Raw genomic sequence first — 20,947 nt, forward strand, 5'->3', positions numbered from 1 at the left:
ACCACATTCCAATAAAACTTAACTTTTTAAAAAAAATCACAAAAAAAGAATGCTAGGATCAAAATTTTATCAACTAGATCACCTTCAAATATGAGGGGATAATTCATATATTTGTGTGTGTGAATATATAAATATATATACACATCTGTCTATCCCTGGTGGCTTAGACGATAAAGCTTCTGCCCGCATGTGGTAGACCTGGGTTCAATGCCTGGGTCAGGAAGATCTCCTGGAGAAGGAAATGGCAACCCACTCCAGTATTCTTGCCTGGAAAATCCCATGGACGGTGGAACCTGGTAGGCTACAGTCCATAGCTTCGCAAAGAGTCAGACACAACTGAGTGACTTCACTTTCTTTCTTTCACTTTACACATCTGTGTGTGTGTGTGTGTGTATATATATATATATATATATATATGTTTCTCATACACTTTCCTCTTCAGAAGAGTTACCCCATAAATATTTACATTTATATTTGAAGGAGTAATGACAAGAAAAATTACACAACTACATGGATGTTAAGTTATATGAGAATTAATATGACCAAGTATATAGTAATTTGTTTTCTTGGAAAGTTAATCAAGGATAAAATGAGACAAAATAGAAACCATATGCTACAGAAGTGATTCCAGGAAAGAGATCCTTAAAGCTGGAATCTGGAACAGGTTGTCTAATTTGGTTAGGTTAGAGGATGGCAATGGTTTATTCTTCACAGCACTGGGAGAGTGGAAGTCAATGTAATTCAGTGGCAAATAACAGCAACAACCACAAAACTTATCCTCTGTACTCTTCTGGAATCATGCTACAAGTTTTGGGCCAAAGAACCTCTTCTGTGGGCACGCTCAGAGCCTCTAATTTCTTGGAAATGCAGAAAACATATCTATCTGAATTTAAGTTCTCCAATTTAATCATAAGAGTAGCCATATTATAATGTAATTTCAAATGTTCTTTGACTTGAAATTTCTAGATTGGATTGGGAAAGAAGGCCCTGAGAATGAGTTGTAACTTTGATAGACTCCTGTCAACCTTCTTACCTCCCATCTCTCTTCCACCCCTTCTCCCTCCTTTGGGGAGATTAGAGGACCCTTCCACTCCTTGTTTTGTCACTAAGTCATGTCCAACTCATTGGTGATCCCATGGACTATAGCCCCCTAGGTTTCTCTGCCCATTGGATTTCCAGGCAAGACGACTGGGGAGGGTTGCCATTTCCTTCTCCAGGGATCTTCCCAACCCAGGGACTGAAGCAGGTCAGCCTCCTTGGCAGGCTGATTCTTTACCACTGAACCACCTGGGAAGCCCTAGAGGCCTGTGTAATGGACATGAGTTTGGGTAAACTCTGGCAGTTGGTGATGGACAGGGAGGCCTAGCATGCTGCAGGCCTGATGTACTGAACTGATCTATCAGTTCAGTTCAGTTGTTTTGGCATGTCTAACTCCTTGCAATCCCATGGAGTGCACCACATCAGGCTTCCCTGTCCATCACCAACTCCTGGAGCTTGCTCAAACTCATGTCCATCGAGTCAGTGATGCCATCCTACCATCTCATCCTCTGTTGTCCCCTTCTCCTCCTGCCTTCAGTCCTTCCCAATATCAGGGCCTTTTCCAATTAGTCAGTGCTTTGCATCAGGTGGCCAAGGTATTAGAGCTTCAGCCTCAGAATCAGACCTTCCAAAGAATATTCAGGACTGATTTCCTTTAGGATGGACTGGTTGGATCTCCTTGAGCTCTCAAGATCTCCTTGAGAGTTCAAGGGACTCTCAAGAGTGTATATACATACATACATTTTCAGAGAATAATGTATTTTGCAAAAATATTAACATACACCATGACATCAATACAACCATCTGATTAAGTAGTTTCTTTATTATAAAGATTAGTAAACACAATTTTCGGAGAAAGCAATGGCACCCCATGCCAGGACTCTTGCCTGGAAAATCCCATGGATGGAGGAGCCTGGTAGGCTGCAGTCCATGAGGTCGCTAAGAGTCAGACACGACTGAGTGACTTCACTTTCATTTTTCACTTTCATGTATTGGAGAAGGAAATGGCAACCCACTCCATTGTTCTTGCCTGGAGAATCCCAGGGACAGAGGAGCCTGGTAGGAGGCCATCTATGGGGTCACACAGAGTTGGACACAACTGAAGTGACTTAGCAGCAGCAGCAGCAAATGCAATTTTAGCTCTAGGCATGGCCTTAAATTTAGAGTACATGAAAACTGATATGTCAATAACAAGTTATGTAAAAGTCAGAGTCTTGCTTAGTGAGCTCATAATCTCTCAGAAATGCAAGATGAGAAAAATCAACAATCATATTACAATAAAATAAATAGACATATAATAGACATAGGACCTTGTTCTGTTCCTAAGCCTATTATACTCATAATAGGTAATGTAATCATCATGATACATTTATCATCCCCATTAGTAATAATAGAACATAAGGACTAAGCAAAACTCCACAATCTGACAACAGAATCCAGAATTCAATGGAAAGGGACACTCGGTTTATGTTGAAATTATTTTTGTGCCATGGAGGACAAGGTGGAGGGTACATGTGAGAATAAGAAGAGTGAAGCACAAGCCGATTCTTGAAGTGTCACCAAGAATTCCATGTGAAAATGTGAGAAAGACATTGCAAACCAAAAAGCAAATCATATGCAGGTCTTAGATAAAAATGATGTGTTTGAAATGTACTTGTTTGCTATGTGGTACAAGTGACTTCTGTTCACAATACGTACAAAATATGGTGAAAGTGAGGATGAAAAGTTAGAGGGAGTTAAGTTATATGAATGGAAGGTGTGTATTTATAGGCAAAATTCACAGAACTTTGTGACTAATATGAGAAAGATGAGACTCTTAGAATTATTGTCATATATTTTTATTGTCAATTTATCTACCTATAAAAGTGATATAGAAACATTCTCCCATTTAACCTTAACATGATTTCTCCTTGACTTATAGTAATGCTGATATTTTTAAATCCAATATAGTATTTATATTACTAATAATGACACGTTGGGCAGGTTTTCAGCATATATTTAAAGAGTTCCTGATAGAAACCCAGACATCCAATATACTTGACAGCTTATAAGAAAAAAACAACTCAGAGCCTTCTTTTACCTTTCTCCCCAAGAATAGAAATGATTTCTCAAAGATGGGACTCAAAAGAGATAATGCATTTTCTTACCAAGCAATACAACAGTAGCAAGTTCTTCTTTTACAGATACCAGCTATTGCAAAAATCCCATACGAAATGTTCTGAAGATAGCAACATAATATGTCAGATGTAAGCAGACAGATCTGGAATAATCCGTCACCCCTCCTGAAAATGACCTGGTTTCATATTCTTACTCATGGCCACCCTACTTTCAATAAAATTTTTGCAAATGACTCTCTCACCCTCAAGTTGAGGTCTGTCACTTATTGGTATCGTTACCAGATTTGGGAAGGGTCGAAGAGCATCCTCCTTTGTGGGCCTCGGTTCTTGATAAGGAAACAAAGAAGAATCTGAGGTCTTACTTGTGGCAAAAACAAGTGTATTAAAGAAAGAACAGAAAGAACACCTCAAGGGAGAGATGGGCTGGTGCAAGAGAGGCACTGCTGCTGGAATGATGAGGTAAGAAGGGTTTTCAAGAAAGGGCTTTTGCATATTCATTTAGGTGGACATAGACTGGCAGTTTTGATTGACAGTTGCAAGTTGCATAACAGCATACAGTATTGCTCATATCTTTCCATAATTCAGTATGTTTTATTCAAATGCATGTATGTATAGAATATTTATGAACATTTAATAGGCTCCCATCTGCCTAAGGCCACTTGAGGACACAACTGTGCATCAAGGGCAAGTGTCTAGGAGTTGAAGAAGTCCTGTGGTTTCTTTGTATCCTTTGCGTTTCAAGGGCATATACATAGAGTTGGAGCAGTCTCTGTGGTTACTTTGTAGCATATATGTGAGCACTCCTGGGCCACACTGGAGCTTGTCTGGGGTGGGCTTTATAGAGATCAGCTTGAATCTTTTTTAGCTAGGCCACCCCTCATTGCCTATGCCTAACTTTCTACCTAACAGTATCAAATTTGGAAACAATCAGTGAAGGTAAAATTAACTTTATAGCAAAAAGCTTACTAGTGAGATAGACAGCTGCTATTTAATGGCAAAATGTTAGCAAGAAGATAAATCCCTGGCAGCTGAGACAGTAAAGAATCTGCTTGCAATGTAAGAGACCCTGGGTAAGGAAGATCTTCTGGAGAAAGGAAAGTCTACTCACTCCAGTATTTTCACCTGGAGAACCCCATGGACAGAGGAGCCTGGTGAACTACAACTCATGGGGTTGAAAAGTCAGACAAGACTGAGCAATTAACACTAACTAATACTCAAGTAATTCTTCCACTTAATAACATAAGAAAAGATTCTATAAAGCAAAACCATTTTGTATCTCAATTGCTGGTATTATCATCATTAACCGCCAGATATCAAGGCTCTTATAAACCATTGGTAAATAAGATTGTGAAGCATTAGTGTAAAAATAGGAAGAAACAAAAAGGCCAGTAAAACAGAATAAAACAGAAGCCAGACAAACGTATATTAATACTTTACAAAGTTATGTTATGTGTAAGAAATATTCCACTGCAGTGAAGTGAGAGGAAATTGTACTATTTTTAGGAAATTGAGTGAGTTTGTTTAAATAAGTAGACAGAAAAAATAATAATAATGTAACCACCTACCTCATACTAAGGGCTTCCCAGGTGGCTCAGTGGTAATGATCCACCTGCCAAGCAGGAGACAGGGGACACAGGTTCTATTTCTGGGTTGGGAAGATCCCTTGGAGGAGGAAATGGCAACCCATTCCAGTATTCTTGCCTGGAAAATTACATGGACAGAGGAGGTTGGAGGGCTATAGTCCATGGGGTCACAAAGAGTTGGATTTAGTGACTAAACAACAACAGCAACCTCACACTAAACACATAAATATATTCTAGATAGATTATAGATATAAGTGCAAATAAAAATAGAATTGTCTCTTAGAAGATAAAGCATAAGGAAACATTTTCAAAATCTTGGAGTAGGAATTATTTCTTAACCAGGATTTGAAAAGTAATAATTACACAGGAAAATACAAGGAACTGAAATGTATTATGAATAAGAACTTCTGCTTACCAAATGCATTTTGTGAGTAAATACACAGGCCAAAGTATGAAGAAGGTTATCTGAAATATATATTATTCTAAGAAAAGACTCATAGTCCCAATTATAAAGAAGTTTAGTGTACTAATAAGGGAAATAACCTAAATCAAATCCCTTATGATTATACAGTGGAAGTGAGAAATAGATTTAAGGGCCTAGATCTGATAGATAGAGTGCCTGATGAACTATGGAATGAGGTTCATGACATTGTACAGGAGACAGGGATCAAGACCATCCTCATGGAAAGAAATGCAAAAAAGCAAAATGGCTGTCTAGGGAGGCCTTACAAAGAGCTGTGAAAAGAAGAGAAGCGAAAAGCAAAGGAGCAAAGGAGAGATATAAACATCTGAATGCAGAGTTCCAAAGAAGAGCAAGAAGAGATAAGAAAGCTTTCTTCAGCGATCAATGCAAAGAAATAGAGGAAACAACAGAATGGGAAAGACTAGAGATCTCTTCAAGAAAATCAGAGATACCAAAGGAACATTTCATGCAAAGATGGGCTCAATAAAGGATAGAAATGGTATGGACCTAACAGAAGCAGAAGATAATAAGAAGAGATGGCAAGAATACACAGAAGAACTGTACAAAAAAGATGTTCACGACCCAGATAATCACGATGGTGTGATCACTCACCTAGAGCCAGACATCCTGGAATGTGAAGTCAAGTGGGCCTTAGGAAGCATCACTACGAACAAAGCTAGTGGAGGTGACAGGATTCCAGTTGAGCTATTTCAAATCCTGAAAGATGATGCTGTGAAAGTGCTGCACTCAATGTGCCAGCAATTTTGGAAAATTCAGCAGTGGCCACAGGACTGGAAAAGGTCAGTTTTCATTCCAATCCCAAAGAAAGGCAATGCCAAAGAATGCTCAAACTACCGCACAATTGCACTCATCTCACACGGTAGTAAAGTAATGCTCAAAATTCTCCAAGCCAGGCTTCAGCAATATGTGAACCATGAACTTCCTGATATTCAAGCTGGTTTTAGAAAAGGCAGAGGAACCAGAGATCAAATTGCCAACATCTGCTGGATCATGGAAAAAGCAAGAGAGTTCCAGAGAAACATCTATTTCTGCATTATTGACTATGCCAAAGCCTTTGGCTGTGTGGATCACAATAAACTGTGGAAAAATTCTGAAAGAGATGGGAATACCAGACCACCTGACCTGCCTCTTGATAAATTTGTATGCAGGTCAGGAAGCAACAGTTAGAACTGGACATGGAACAACAGACTGGTTCCAAATAGGAAAAGGATTACATCAAGGCTGTATATTGCCACCCTGTTTATTTAACTTATATGCAGAGTACATCATCAGAAACGCTGGACTGGAAGAAACACAAGCTGGAATCAAGATTGCCGGGAGAAATATGAATAACCTCAGATATGCAGATGACACCACCCTTATGGCAGAAAGTGAAGAGGAACTCAAAAGCCTCTTGATGAAAGTTAAATTGGAGAGTGAAAATGTTGGCTTAAAGCTCAATATTCAGAAAACGAAGATTATGGCATCCGGTCCCATCACTTCATGGGAAATACATGGGGAAACAGTGCAAACAGTGTCAGACTTTATTTTTCTGGGCTCCAAAATCACTACAGATGGTGACTGCAGCCATGAAACTAAAAGACGCTTACTCCTTGGAAGGAAAGTTATGACCAACCTAGAGAGCATATTCAAAAGTAGAGATATTACTTTGCCAACAAAGGTTCATCTAGTCAAGGCTATGGTTTTTCCTGTGGTCATGTATGGATGTGAGAGTTGGACTGTGAAGAAGCCTCAGCGCTAAAGAATTGATGCTTTTGAACTGTGGTGTTGGAGAAGACTCTTGACAGTCCCTTGGACTGCAAGGACATCCAACCAGTCCATTCTGAAGGAGATTAGTCCTGGGATTTCTTTGGAAGGAATGATGCTAAAGCTGAAACTCCAGTACTTTGGCCACCTCATGCGAAGAGTCGACTCATTGGAAAAGTCTCTGATGCTGGGAGGGATTGGGGGCAAGAGGAGAAGGGGACGACAGAGGATGAGATGGCTGGATGGCATCACTGACTCGATGGACGTGAGTCTGAGTGAACTCCAGGAGTTGGTGATGGACAGGGAGACCTGGCGTGCTGCGATTCATGGGGTGGCAAAGAGTCGGACACGACTGAGCGACTGATCGGATCTGATCTGAAGGCAAATAACACAACAAAAGTTGGCAAAAATAAAGGGATGACCACAAAACTTACTTGCATAATATCATTAGTCATCAGGAAAAAATATGTATTCAAGAAAACTAGGATCCATTACATACTCAACAGGTTGAATAAAACAAAAAAGAAAAAAAAATTACCAAAAGGTGATGAATGCATTAAACACCTGAAATTCATCTCTGTTACTATTTGGAGTGTAAATCTGTAGTATACCTTTGGAAAACAAAGCAGCAAAATATCTTTATATTCATGAAACAAATTCAAATCATTCTACTCATTCAGCTGATAGTATATATAAGGGTGAGCGGTTCCAATCTGCCTCTCAAAATCCTTTAACAGGTGTGGACGCATTTTGTTTAAAAATAGCCATATTCCTACTTGAAAACTGGGTGGCCGGCCGTGACTCCGTTTTTCTGATCACCAGACAGCGTTGGTGCCCCTCTCCGCCGGCCCTCCCTGTGCGTGTTTGTTGCCCTTCCCTGTCACTTCCGGCTTTCCCCAGCTCCCGGCCCACCCCACAGAGGTGACCGCTCAGCACCCCCTTACCCGGTTTAGGTCCTATCCGGTCTCACCTCATGTGGTGTCCTTCCCTGGTCTCCATGGCTGGTGGCATCTCTGGGCAGAGAAGTGCTCTCGGTCCCCAAGGGGGGAAGATGGGCAGAGCAAGTTGCACGTGAGGGCTGGGCAGAGCAAGTTGCACGTGAGGGCTGGGCAGAGCAAGTTGCACGTGAGGGCTGTGGAGGCGCTGGTACACAGCGGGAAGCCGGAGAGTGTTCTCCAGGACCAGTTGTGGCTCTGGGTGTTGGCGGTGATGGGCGCAAGCCTGGAGAGTGGGGCCCCATGGGGACCAGGAAGGGCAGTAGACGTCCTGGGTGCCAGGGACCGCTCCTGTGCTGGAGGCTTCTGGCGGTGAGATTCCGTGGCGTGACGCGGTAGCTGCTTTGCTTCCGGGTCGTTTTGAATGGCTTCCGGGCCCCTCACTGTCGCTCGCGGCCACCCCACCTCCACCGTCGGGTCTGTACCTCTGCCGCGTCTTTGCCACGCGGGCCTACGTGTGGCCGCACTCCGTTGGTGCCTCGTCCGTCCTGTCCTCTGATCCCTGCGGCTGCGCCTTGGTGCATCTCACTTTCCCGGCCTGCCTTGCACCCGCTCCATTGCCCTTTGCCGCCTTCTGTCCGCCGACGTTGTTGCGTGCTGGACCAGGAGGAGCGCCTGTGCCCCCTGCGGTGCGCTTGTCCCAGTGTGCGCGGGTCACGGGCTGGCTACGGTGCCTATACCGCCACCCCCAGGGGGGTGAAAGTGAGGGTGCCACGGCCGTCTCCCATGTGCCCGGCTGGTGTCCTTAGCCCCACTTCCAGCCCACCGGGCCCTCGAGGACAGTCTCCCCAACAGAGCTTTGGGGCAGCACGCCACATCCCTCCTGGATGGAGCGTGGGGGATTCTTTGGCCTCGCCGTGGGAGGAGACAGTCGGCCGGCCTGGGGTGATCGCCCTCCGCCTTCCTCACCTCGTGGAGTTTCGGTGCCACTGCCCTTCACCCCACGCCCAGCACGCCAGGCGCCCTGTGCTCACTTGGGATTCCCAGGTGGCGCAGTAGAAAAAAATCAGCCTGCTAATGCAGGCAGTTGCAAAAGATGCAAATTCGATCCCTGAGTGGGGGAGATCCCCTGGAGGAGGAAACGGCAACCTCCTCCTGTATTCTTGCCTGAAAAATCCGTTGGACAGAGGAGTCTGGCGGGCTGCAGTCCCTGGGGTCATAAAGTCAGAGCTGCAGACACTACTGAGCACATGCACATATACACATGAGAAAAAGGAAGAGAATCCCAGTTACAACTCAACTGTTGTGTAAAGAATTTTGTAATTGGCTTTCCAGAAATGCCACCTTTAGTAGCTGACTTAGTAGAAGGAGGACCCGGATTACACAGGAGGGTTGAGAAAGTGGCTCCTGTATCCAGTAGGAATTTTAACAGGATGGCCTCTTCTAGTTAGAGTCACCTGAGGCTCCTGTGTGGTAATGAGGACAGAAGCCAAAGTGGGAAGCCCTGGGCCCCGTGAATCTTGATCTTGTGTCTGAGTTTCTGACCCCTGAAACCTACGTCCCTGGGGATATTACTCTCCCAGTGATCTCCCTTGCAAGTGGGGCAAGGCCTTGGTGGTGGCCTCTGCTTGCCTTGGGGGCATTGTCCCTTAAAGTGTCCATTCTTGCCACAACAAAAACAGACGCCAGGTTTTTGCTTTTGTCCTCCCACATTTGTAGCCCTAAAGTTAACTCCCTGTAGGGCCATAATGAGAGCTTTGGCCTTTCTCTTATCTCTATTCTCTTTTTCTTTAAGTTCTTCCTGATTTCTGTTTAGGAGTACTGATGTGGCAGCTCTTAACAGTGTAGGGTAAGGGAGTTGGAAGAGGCAAGGTTCAGAAAAAGAAGGAGACCGGCACTTTAGGGAACATTCACCTTTAATGAGGCAAGAAGGAGCAGCAGTCAGATTGTGAGCTGCTGCACTACCCCAAGAAAAGAGTAAGTATATATGGGCATATATGTGGGCATTTACTGTTAAGGGGGCCTGTTCTTCTCCAAGATTATTTGGAGTGAGTGAGGTCGCTCAGTCGTGTTCAACTCTTGCACCCCATGGACTGTAGCCCTATCAGGCTCCTCTGTCCATGGGATTTTCCAGGCAAGAATACTGGAATGGGTTGCCATTTCCTTCTCCAGGAGATCTTCCCAACCCAGGGATTGAACCCAGGTCTCCTGCATTGTAGGCAGACGCTTTACCATCTGAGCCACAGGGAAGCCAGGGAAGTGTTCAGAGTAGTTATTTCATAAACGGCTGGGGCAAGGAATTCTGGAGACCAGCTGGGACCAGCTAGGAGCTGGGCATGATCAACCTTATTGTCCATTTTTTTTCTTCAGGTCAGAGTTCTTTGTTTTGCATAGAATGGTGAGGAGGACCTGGAGGTGAGTTTTAACTCCAGACTATTTTCCTTAAACGAGGCCCTCTAAATCTATATGGGGGCCAAAGGCCAGTTTTTAGAGTTTCCTCTGAATATCTGGAGTCGACTGAGTAATAAATTTGTCTTTAAGAATAAGTTTGGGGCATCTGGGTCCAAATTAGTGTGCTTTTTCAGTGCCTCCCTGAGCCTTTCCAGAAAAGCTGTGTGAATTTCCTCCTTTTCCTGAGTCACTCCAGATACTTTGGAGTAGTCTAAGGGCTTAGCTCGTGATTTTTTTAAGTCTTCCCTAATGCTAGTGATAAAGTGAACTCTCTTCCAGTCATCACTGTCTTTGTCATGTGCCCAATTAGGATCGGCTATGGGCACTGTCTGGAGCACAGTAGGTAACCAGGCTGATTCACTGTCGGGTCTCCACTGCATGCCAATAGCTTACTATTCATCTCCCCATCCCTGGGCATTTTTAACTACTATTTCTTTCATTGTCAGTAAGGGTGCTAGTCAGGATTAGCATAATATCTTTCCGTGCCATTTCAAAGATTGGTTTAGACCCTGGAAAACACTTATATAATTGTCAGGATCTTCAGTAAAGCTTCCTAGGTCTAATTTACTTTGCCTTAAATCTCGGAGGGGGGAAGGAACATGGACTCCTGTGGCTCCCAAGTCCCCATTAGGAGCTTCTTGTAATGGAAGGAGGGGAGGATATAGCCTAGAGATCACCAGTGTTGGGTTAGGAGCCACTGGGGTAGGAGCTGCTGCTGGTGCCCAAGGCATTACCAGAGATTGTGGAGGCTCCTGCAGGCTAGGTTTTGGCAGCTCTGGTTAAGGGCGACAGTTTGGACCTGAGGACGTGGAGGAAGTTATAGGCAGCATGGAAGTAGCAAGCCCACAACTCCTGGATAAGAGGGTTTGCTCTCAAGACAAAGCCTGTATACATGGCACTGCTGACCATTTTCCTTCTGGTCAACAAAAGAGGTCTAGTTGGAGGATGGTATTATAATCAAATGAGCCCTCAGGGGGCCATTTTTCACCATCAGATAGATCCTATTGAGGCTATGCCTTAGTGCAGAAAAAGATCATACACTTCTTTAACAAAGTCTAAGGGTCAAACTTCTTCTAGTTCTTCAGTATACTTTTCAAAGGCATCCGCTTTGACCTGGGTGTAGGTCTTGAAGAGGTGGCTCCCATCTGAAAGACAAAAGACCAGCGTCCAGTGCTCTTCGTCTTTTCTCTGGTTCTTCTGATAGAGGGTGTCCCCACCTTGCACAGTGGGAGAAAAGAAACACCAATAAAGTATGCTTCCCTCAACTCTGGAGTGCACCTGGTCTTGAGCATCATTATCCGATTACCCTGGACTGTTGTCCTCTTCCTGTCTCTATCTTCCTTTCCACCTAGAGATATAGAGTGAGAGCCTAAGTTGGTGGACTTGCTGTGCTCTTGAACATTGGGTGTACCTGAACTGGAGTTCCCCTAAAGCAAGCTATGTAGTGAACAAGGTTAGTAGTATTTACACACACTCCGAAATGATCCTACCTTAAATGAAAACTCTCATAACCTCTAAATGTTAGGAAAGAGAAATGGTAGATGTCCTGCAGTTCTCACTAAGGCAGCAGCCTAGCAGAGATTTTGCTCAGCACCCCAGGTCAATCTGCTGGCTAATACCGAGACCCAAGGCCACTGTATACTAATGCTGTCTGCCTTTGGAACTCAGGCAGGCTTGTGAAATAGAGTGGCTCAAGAGATCATGCAGCTGGATTAGGTAATGAGAAGTGAATGACAGATTTGAGAGTGAGTGTCTGTGCTTACCTTGAGTAGGCATTCAGGATTTCCAGACAAGCCCCCAAAAGATGAGACAGGATTCCGAGTTGTTGTCCACGCAGCCAAAGAATGGAATCCATGAACATGCAAACACTCATGGTAGTAACTGAATAAGATTTATTAAAGAGAAGGAAATTGCAAAGCTCTCAGCATAGACACTCAGCATAGAGAGGGGGTAAAGAATCCCCAAGGTGGTTTTTATATCCTTCCTTTAAATCACATTCGGAGAAGGCAATGGCACCCCACTCCAGTACTCTTGCCTGGAAAATCCCATGGACAGAGGAGCCTGGTGGGCTGCAGTCCAAGGGGTCGCAACTGAGCGACTTCACTTTCACTTTTCACTTTCATGCATTGGAGAAGGAAATGGCAACCCACTCCAGTGTTCTTGCCTGGAGAATACCAGGGACGGGGCAGCCTGGTGGGCTGCCGTCTATGGGGTCACACAGAGTCGGACTCGACTGAAGCGACTTAGCAGGAGCAAATCACATTATTTCTAAACATTCACTTCAAACGGTCAAGATACTTAACATCATCTTTATGACTTCTTTTGATCCTTGGATTAAGTCACTGCCCTTTTTCATGCCCTCTGTCCATTTTACTATGGGCCAGAGGTATGGGCTTAAGATTAATGATCACCATTGTTTCTCCCTCAAGCATATGGAACAGAATTTAATTGATGCTCTTCTTTGGATCTGAGTGCTGAAAATTGATCAGACTAAAGACACATTCCAAGAATTCAGGACAAGGGAGCAGGACGTTTACTGAAAACAAGACTGAGGTTTCAGAGTTTTACACTGACTGCCTAGTAATTTCTATTGCAAAACCAGTCATGGTAGAAAGCAAAAAGGAACTAAAGGTGAAAGACGAGAGTAAAAAAAAAAAAAATGCTAGCTTAAACCTCAGCATTGAAGAAATTAAGATAATGGTATCTGATATTATCATTAAGATAATGAACAACCTAGACAGCATGTTAAAAAGCAGAGACATTACTTTGCCAACAAAGGTCTGTCTAGTCAAGGCTATGGTTTTTCTAGTAGTCATGTATGGACATTAGATTTTGACTCTAAGGAAAGCTGAGCACTGAAGAATTGATGTTTTTGAACTGTGGTGTTGGAGAAGACTCTTAAGAGTCCCTTGGACTGCAAGGAGATCCAACCAGTCCATCTAAAAGAAATCAGTCTGAATATTCATTGGAAGGACTGATGTTGAAGCTGAATCTCCAGTACTTTGGCCACTTGATGCGAAGAGCTGACTCATTTGAAAAGACCCTGATGTTGGGAAAGACTGAGGGCAAGAGGAGAAGGGGTCGACTGAAGATGAGATGGTTGGATGGCATCACTGACTCAATGGGCATGAGTTTGAGTAAACTCTGGGAGTTGGTGATGGACAGGGAGGCCGGGTGTGCTGCAGTCCATGGGATAGCAAAGAGTCAGATACGACTGAGTGACTAAACTGAACTGAACTGAATGGCATCTGGTCCCACCACTCCATAAGAAATAGATGGGGAAACAATGGAAACAATGAGATTTTATTTTCAGTTCAGTTCAGTCATTCACTCATGTCTGACTCTTTGCAACCCCATGAATCGCAGCATGCCAGGCCTCCCTGTCCATCACCAGTTCCCAGAGTTCACTCACACTCATGTCCATCAAGTCAGTGATGCCATCCAGTCATCTCATCCTCTGTTGTCCCCTTTTCCTCTTGCTTCCAGTCCCTCCCAGCATCAGAGTCTTTTCCAATGAGTCAACTCTTTGCATGAGGTAGCGAAAGTACTGGAGTTTCAGCTTTAGCATCATTCCTTCCAAAGAACAGCCAGGGCTGATGTCCTTTAGAATGGACTGGTTGGATCTCCTTGCAGTCCAAGGGACTCTCAAGAATCTTCTCCAACACCACAGTTCAAAAGTATCAATATTTTGACACTCAGCTTCCTTCACAGTCCAACTCTCACATCCATACATGACCACTGGAAAAACCATAGCCTTGACTAGATGGACCCTTGTTGGCAAATAATTGTCTCTGCTGTTTGGAGGGCTCCAAAGTGACTGCAGACAGTGACTGCAGCCATGAAATTAAGACACTTGCTCCTTGAAAGAAAAGCTATGACAGTGTATTGAAAAGCAGAGACATCACTTTACCAACCAAGCTCCTTGAAAGAAAACCTAGACAGTGTATTGAAAAGCAGAGACATCTCTTTACCAACCAAGCTCCATATAGTGAAGGCTATGGTTTTCCAGTAGTCATGTGTGGATGTGAGAGTTCAACTGTAAAGAAGGCTGAGCACCAAAGAGTTGATGCTTTTGAATTGTGGTGTTGGAGAAGACTCTTGAGAGTCCATTTGACTGCAAGGGGATCAAGCCAGTCGCTCTTAAAGGAAATCAATGTCAAATACTCATTGGAATGACTGAAGTTGAAATGCCAATATTTTACCCACCTGTTTTGAAGATCAGACTCATTGGAAAAGTCCCTGATGCTGGTATAGATTGAAGACAAAAGGAGAAGAGGGCAGCAAAGGATGAGGTAGTCAGAGGTAGTTAGTTAGCATCACTGACTCAATGGACATGAATTTGAGCAAAGTCCAGAAACAGTGAAGGACAGGGAAGTTGGGCATATTGCAGTCCATGGGGTTGCGAAGAACTGGACATGACTTAGTGACTGAACAACAACAAGAAACTGTATTTTAGTAAATTTTCTTCAATTTTACCCTGGCTAATACGCTTGCAAATAGGAATAAGCACATATCTGTATTTGTTCAGGGGTCTGGGTGTCTCAGAGGGATCCCAAGCTGATAGCAATCTGGCATGACTTCTAGCCCCTCACACTGTTACCATTACAAGATTAGTCATTATAATATATACTCTAATATCATTGGGCAAAATATCCAAAAGATTTGATTTGTTGTAATTATCATATTTGTCCTTCATTAAAATGTAGAATTGTAAAGTATGTATTAATAAGAAGGTATTATCAAGAAGGCTGAGGGATTATTTTTACTGTTTCGTTTATTCAAAGGTTCTTCATGAATAAACCACAATGTAAAATGATTAGCAGTACATGTCTACCAGATCAACAGATTTTCTTTTGTTTATTTTTGCCTTTCTATCAAGAGTTAATAAGCAAGAACTAGGGCTTTACAAAAAGGGTCTTAACAGTCCCCACAGTTTGTATAAACTTCAGACACTTAAAAACTAATTCATCTTGGAGTACAGTTGCTTTACAATGTCATGCTAGTCTCTGCTGCACACCACAGTGAATCAGTTACATATATACACTTATTGTAGACTCTTTATATATATATATATATATATATATATACACATATATATATCCATTGTAGAGTATTGACAGAGGAGCCTGATGGATTACACTCAATGGGGACACAAAGATTTGGGCACGACTGATTGACTAAGCACAGCACATAGAGTATTGAAGAGAGTCCCCTGTGTTGTAGAGTAGAGCCTTATTAGTTGTCTACTTGGTATACAACAGTGTGTAAATATAAATCCCAACCTCCCAATTTATTCCAGACACTTTTTCTTGATCTCCTTATTCTTTGACCATCTACTTTAGAAGGTGTGTGAGTTCCTTCTCTACCATGATGATCTGTGAACATTTTACAACCCAGGAATGTCTTTCTCGAGAACCTGTGAGCCCGCCTTCCTAAAAGTGATCATCTGAAAAATGGGTCCCTTTGTCCCAGTCTGTGTGGAAAGGCGGAAGCTTCATTTCCACAAGTGCCAATGACTAAGCACAGATGGGAAGCTTGAGGCTGAGGGCCTGTGTTATGTTCTCATTAGCTCACTCAGTGTTTACAAATCCCCCTATCCCCAGTCACTTGTTTCAGGGGACTTGAGTTCAGTCTTTCTCCTTGCAATAGTCTTGACCTTTATCACAATGTCTTGAATAAAGTTTTCCTTGCCTATTTAACTCTTTCCAGTGCAATGTTTTTGGGAGCATCTGTGGCTCCTTTCTATTAACTAAATAGCTAAAGATAACTTTTACTCTCAAAATCCATAATGATAGGTGCTTCAGTCAGTTAGGGGTGCAGTAACAGAATACCTTGGATGAGGGTGCTTATACAATAATTATTTGTTTCTCATAGTCTAAAGGTTGAGAGTCAAGGTCAGGATTCAGCAAGGTCAGGTTCTGGTGAATGTGTCTTCCTTAGATTTTGCCACCTTCTCATTTATCTTCATGTGGCAGAAAGAGAGAAAGGATGAGCTCTATTCCTCTTTGTAGAAAGATGGTAATGTCATGGGGACTCCACCCTCATGATGTAATTACCTCCCAAAGGCCCCACCTCCTGGGACCATCTCACTGGAGGTCAGGGTTTCGACATATAAATTTATGTGCGGACACAGAGGTTTAGTCCATAACAAGAATAGCTCACACTACTTATAGTCAGCAGAATTTAGTTAGGATGTTTGAGGCACTATGCACTTTACAGAGTGATATTCTCTAAGTTGGTCCCATTTCCTTGTTTTACATAATTTATCCTGTTTAATTATTATAAATATTCACCAACTTTTATAAATAGTTCTTAAATCAACTATAGGAGAACTTTCAAAAAGTCCAATATGTTGCTTGGTCAAAGAAATACAAATAAACTTGGCAAATTGGAGCTGTATTAAAACTTAGTGAATTCTCCACCATTTAAATCATTAATAGGACATAACAAATTTAATCACAAATTCTTTTAAAGTTCTTTAACTAACATGAATTGAATGTGCCCCTCTTGTCTCAGAAAACAACTGCAAGTTCATTATCTGATGAATAGACACATTGTGAATGAAATTTGTTAAAATGACTTAATCATTGATATACCATCATTATCACTTCCAAAATGTTTTCAAGTTTTTGAGACATAAATTATCACATGTGCTTTACAAAATGCTCCGTTCCATTTATGACTGTATCAGGATAAGTATATTTCCTGTATCAGGAAATTTTCTATCATTACTCTAAAAAATTAATTAGTCCATTTTGACAAACATCTTTAGAAATATTTAGAATTGTTTAATAGACAAATTGTCTTTAAACATCTGCTGTTATTTTCCTATTTATTAAAATATTTTTAAAGGAGTATTTGGGCCTTAATAAAAATATTAGTCATAACATCCTTCCCCTTTTCCTTCTAACAATCAAAATAACAAAAATATTTAAATTACTGACGTTTTTGAAAATAAATGTCTTCATGATATAAGTAAAAGTAACCATAATAAAAAGACAGTGATGGGACTTCCTTAGTGGCCCAGGGGTTAAGAATCTTCCTGCCAGTGCAGGGGACATGGATCTGATCCCTGGTCTAGGAAGATCCCACATGCCGCTGAGCAACTAGCCTGTGCACCACAGCTACTGACCCAGGGCTCTAGAGCCTGCGAGTTACAGCTACTGAAGCCTGTGCACCTAGAGCCTGTGCTCCACAACAAGAGAGAAGTCCCTACTCAGGACAGCTAGAGAGAAGACAAGCATGACAAGGAAGACCTAGCACAGACAAAATCAAATAAAAATTTAAAAAAAATTAAAGGTAGTGATAAATTGAAAACACGCTTGCAACACACAACAAAAACGTTCATTTTTGTGAGAAGAATTTACGGGGCTCCAAATAAAGAGTACAAGTGGATACATTAGGTATGAAACTTAATTTTGTTTATAAGATTAAATCTTTGGTTTTTTTTTTTGGAAAGTCTTTTTATTTTATTTTTTTTTAACTTTACAATATTGTATTGGTTTTGCCATATATCAAAATGAATCCGGCACAGGTATACATTTGTTCCCCATCCTGAACCCTCCTCCTTCCTCCCTCCCCATACCATCCCTCTGGGTCGTCCCTGTGCACCAGCCCCAAGCATCCAGTATCGTGCATCGAACCTGGACTGGTGACTCGTTTCATATATGATATTATACATGTTTCAATGCCATTCTCCCAAATCATCCCACCCTCTCCCTCTCCCACAGAGTCCAAAAGACAGCAAAAGAGACACTGATGTATAAGATTAAATCTTAGGCTTTGTTTCTTCTAGGGAAGTCTGGGGACTCGGAAAGAGTAGAAATGGGTGGAGGAGACTGTACTAGGGGTGGGGTGGACGCACAGTCAATATCGTAAGACCTTTAGCGAGACCCTTAGACTAGGGTTAGAGGTCATGCTCCACCAACAGGAAACCTGTCAGCAGTCCTCGCCAGAGTCTGATGAGTCTGGGACAGAGGCCTTCTCCATGCACTATCCAGGCCCTCAGGCCTCAGGGCAGGTGGGTGAGATAAAGGCCCAGGACAGTTTGGGGACTGTGTCCCACAGAGTCCCAGAGCCCTTGCCACGGGGGCCCACAGGCCAGATCCAGGCCACAAAGCTGCTGAAGTGAAAGTGAAAGTCGTTCAGTCGTGTCTGACTCTTTGCAACCCCATGGACTATACAGTCCATGGCATTCTCCAGGCAAGAATGATGGATTGGGTAGCCTTTGCCTTCTCCAGGGGGTCTTCCCAATACAAAGCAGTGAACCTCTCCCCATTCCCTGCCTCCATGACCTATACGCTGCAGAGAACGATCTGGGCATGGTCTCCAGAGCCCTGGGCAGCTGGAGGATATGACCCTGGCTACTAAGGAAAGAGTTTCCCAGCTCCTGTCTCTCCATTCACATTTCCACACTTGTTCCAGCACTGATCGGTTGTCCACCCCCAAGAGGTGGCAGGAGGTTAGGTTGGTGTGCAAGGATCTTACACATCATTTCAGGCTTGCCTCTGCGGTTGGGACTTCTTTCAAAGAGAGTAATTGTTGTGAACTAAAGATTAACCCAGTTGGAAATTGCTACAAGTGTGTCTCTGCAGCTTAAATGAACAGCCTGAGGCCTGGCTGGGTCCTGGGCGCCAGGCACTGAGAGAGATGGAAGTTGAATGGGGTCTGGGACTTGGCTCTGAGGTGCTGCCCACTGAGACCCGCCCCCTCAGCCAGGGCCGGGCACTGGACGTAGGGCCCCGACTGGGTGCCGGATACCCTGCCCACCCAGGACCCCCTCCTCCTGGCCTGGGCCTGGACCCCAGAAATAGAGGGTGGTGCCTGGGACCTGATGCCTTCTTGTCAGAACTGAGAGTAGCATTTGATTTGGGGGGAGGTTTACAGCAACATTAGGGTTTCCCTCATAGCTCCATAAGTAAAGAACCTGTCTGCAGTGCAGGGGACCAGGGTTTGATTCTTGGGTTGGGAAGGTCCCCTAGAGAAGGAAATGGCAAGCCACTCCAGTATTCTTACCTGGAGAATCCCATAGACAAAGGAGCCCGGCAGGCTACAGTCCATGGGGCCGCAAGAGTCAGACTTGACTCAGTGACTAAACCACCACCACCACCACAAGAACATCATGCCCTGACCATGACCTGACCTCAGGAACAAAGACTCTGACCCCAGAAGTAACCAGGCCATTCCCTCAGCTTTCCTAGAAAAGCACTTTGCTGACATTTTTTCTGGGTGCTCACCTTTTTTTGTTTGTCTGTCTTTTCTCCCTGTGTGGCCCTGCAGGAAGGCTTTCTCTCCTCACTGTGTGTTAGGAGCACAAACTTGTGATCAGTACCAAGATGATATTCTAATCAAGAATAGAATCTCTTTTTATTCTCAATGTGTTAGATTTGTCCCTCCTCACCCCGAAATGTTCACTATCAGCTATACTTGGGGACAGAACATTTTCATTCATACAAATTATTTTCTAATCAGAGAGAAATGTGTGAGTCTGAGATTCAATTTTTGAAATAAAATGTTTACTCTGAAAAGCCAAACATGTGCATAGAATCACAGTAGCAGTTGGACAGTGGCAGTTGGACTCATCCTGTGCAGAGTCCAGTTAATTCTGAAGGTTCTGTGATGTGTGGTTGCCATGGTAATGTGGTGATACACATTCTGCATTCAGTGTGTTTGCGAGCTGAGAGCTTCATGTATGGTGGCAAAGAGAAATGGGTAACCTGAATTGTTTGGGAGGTAGGTTCCCACTGTTCCTCTGAAGGCTGTTCCTTCAAATGGGCTGTTTAACTTTTACTGATGAATTTTCCTCATTTTTTATTATTATTTTTCTTTTCCATCACTCTAATTTATCTACAGAGTTATAAATGTGGTTTATAGTCTTGTTTTATTCCTTAAATTATATTTTGATTTTCCTGTCAGCTGGCTGCCTTAAGTATCTTCCTAAATTTCCAATTTCCCAATGCCAGTTTTGTATACACTCTTACCAGAGAACAGATGGAAAGAACTAACAGAGGAGAACCATGATGTCTCCCCAACATCTGACATTATAGTAAAGGGAATTACATCTCAACTGTTCTCAAATGCTGCTGCCCAAATCTACAAACACTAGCAGTGTAAATCCTGAGACTTACAGGATTTACACTTACAGGATAAAAAGGAAAGAAACTGGGATTTACTGGTGGGATTCCCATGGGTGGATGTGGGCTGGATCATTGTTTGGCTGTTGCCAAGGAGTTTAGTGAGATGGCATAGTGCTGTTGGGTTGGTAGGATGAACATTTGGTCACTGAGGGAAGGAGAGCTTGTCTGTTGATCCTCAAAGAGAATCTAGGGTTACAGTCTCCAGGCTGTGAGGATGGAGATGATTTTCAAAAAGAATATGGGGCTCTGTTGTCTCCTACTACAGGGTCTAGAGCATAATGAGAAGTTGATAGAGTCAGAATTTTAGTGGGGGAAGGTTGAACTCCTGCCCATTCTTAACTAGCACTTGGTCCAGGCTGCTCAAATAAGTGTGCAGATCAGCTGTGAGACTTTGAGCATCTCAGACTTAGTTAAGCCACCAAAGGCCAGCACAGATGGCCACCTCCCGAGTTAACTC

Source organism: Bos grunniens, chromosome 16 (assembly GCF_055505025.1).
Source record: "Bos grunniens cultivar Pamir isolate PY7600 chromosome 16, Bosgru_T2T1.0, whole genome shotgun sequence".
Classification (NCBI taxonomy): Eukaryota; Metazoa; Chordata; class Mammalia; order Artiodactyla; family Bovidae; genus Bos; species Bos grunniens.